The sequence below is a fragment of the Lissotriton vulgaris genome, chromosome 4_1 (assembly GCF_964263255.1).
Source record: "Lissotriton vulgaris chromosome 4_1, aLisVul1.2, whole genome shotgun sequence".
In the NCBI taxonomy this organism is placed as follows: Eukaryota; Metazoa; Chordata; class Amphibia; order Caudata; family Salamandridae; genus Lissotriton; species Lissotriton vulgaris.
This window is the reverse complement of record NC_141691.1, coordinates 18051722-18053889: the sequence shown is the minus strand read 5'-3', so window position 1 is coordinate 18053889 and position 2168 is coordinate 18051722. Positions and strand designations below refer to the sequence as shown.

Genomic DNA, 2168 nt, shown 5'->3' with positions numbered 1-2168 from the left:
AAACAGGGGTCCGAAGTGACAAGATTAAGACAAAAACTAGTGTATTTTCCCACTATTTCTCCATTTCCACATTAGGTGTTTTTTTATTGTTCAATATAACATGTTTTTAATTAGAAATTCATATGTTTTTTATTGCAATAAGATGTATATTTTTACATAAATATAGTTTTTTCCTTCTGGTAAGTGTTCCCCAAGCCAACAGATTGAGAGTTGAGTGAGCGATGCAGACTGAGATAGGTCTCTGAATCCTGGTTGGATCTGAGATAACTTGATCTCCCATAGGGAAAATACTTTTGTTTACTTGAAAATTAATTAAAAAAATCTAAAATATTTATCTAAAATAGCTATCTAAAATAATATTCTTAAATAATTACACCATAGTTATATGTCTCTTTACTTCTCTCATGCAAAAACATTTGTAGTCCTGCGGTATCTCCCTTGAATAGCAGAAGTTTCACTTTATCAATGTAGACAACAATCCTCTTTCTATGCTCGACTCTACAGGAAAATGCGAGGCTGCGCGTACTTGCATCAGACGTTAGGGCAATCTCCTGTAAGTTGGCAGAACTCCCACGATGAGGAAAATGATCACAATCACACCCTATGTGAAAATTCCAATGAAATAATATTTTGCGCGTTAATTCACGCTTCTTCTTTTCACTGTTTTGTGAAATAATACCTTGCGCCTTAACTTGTGCCTCCGATTTCCACAGCATTGATTACTTTCAAAGCATTCATGACCTCGGCTCACCTCATGCGTTACCTTGCACTTTGTAGACCTTGCCTTCAAAGTTAATTCCTCTCTCGACCTTGCGCTTGGCTTCACACGTCAGCTTGTTTACTTTCTATGCACAATCTTTTTTACAACCTCTCCTGGAATGTTGCTCTCTCTCGTCTCTCTTGTGCAATTACTCGAACATTAAACTAATTTAAAATCCAACTTGGTAAACATGAGGTCAAAGAAAATGATAATAGCACAGCGACCTCCTGCTTCTTCAACTGACTTTCTTTCCTAGAACTACTCAGTGAAGAAATTTCCACAGGTACCTGACAGTGAAGGGATGTGTACTAGAAATATGGCTGACACTGGGGACTGATATCTGTACCTATCACAACTATCAAATTTCCCTTTGAGCCAAAAACACAAGTGACAACCTTCTTGCAAGTACACTTACCAGCATTGTCTGGATGACACTCTTCCTGGTGGTCTAGTTAGGCTTGGTGCGTGGAGGAGTGTAGGTCTCACAAATTGAGCCTAAGCAAGCAAACCTCATTTCATTAAAGTATTCTATCACAAAATGGTAGAAAGTACATTTTATGATTTCATCTGACTATGGAGTTAATGTAGAAAATACATGATCTCTGTAGGCACAAAGCTAAGCAGTCTGACATTTTGCTCCTCACAGCCATTCACATGTGTATGATGAGCTGCGGACAAGAAACTCCTCACTCACAAGATTCCCACATCTGTCTGGGTTAATAAACAGACTGTGAGTGTGTACGCAGCCACACCTAGGTGATTGCTAAAGACAAGCACTAAGCCCAGTACATAGGACTAAAAAAATAACAACATTTAGAGATAAAGAGTACGTATGTCACCATGAATGTACAGACGTGCAAAACATCTTTGTGCAGTGGGAGTATTGTAGCAAATGAGGTCTATCCGAGGCGCGATTAATGCTTACTGAAAACTTTACCCAATACCCCAGCTGTCAACTTGAAAATAGTTGATCCCCGGGCTCCCCAGTGGCTAAACTCCAGAGTAGGTTGGCTTTAGCCCTGGGTCTCCTGACTACTTTTGTGCCCGGGCATGCTAACTTCCTTTGGCCCCCCCCGGGGAGAGGTGGTTTGTTGGCTTGCTGAAGCCACAGACTACTGGGGTAAGATACAGTCACTGACAGCCGAGCCTCAATCACAGGATGCCAAAAAAAAAAATGCTTCCCTACCTCAAGGAAACTTCTTTGTAAGAGTAAACCCCATGACTCAAGTTTCACCCCGAATCTTAAGGAGTCCACGAAATGCAGTCCCTGACTCAAAGTAATTTTTAAAGATACCAGAAACAGGCCTCACCACTCAATTTTTATGCAAAGGCCATTCTAATGTTAAGAATTCCCTCATCACGATCGATTTACCATAAAGGACTAAGGCCAGCAATGGAGAAATCTCTC

General features: G+C 40.2%; 1 pseudogene; it reads left to right on the top strand.

Annotated features, from left to right (window-relative positions):
* The first annotated feature begins 1623 nt into the window (after positions 1–1623).
* On the top strand, positions 1624–1750 carry LOC147718241 (U4 spliceosomal RNA; annotated as a pseudogene).
* The last annotated feature ends 418 nt before the right edge of the window (positions 1751–2168 follow it).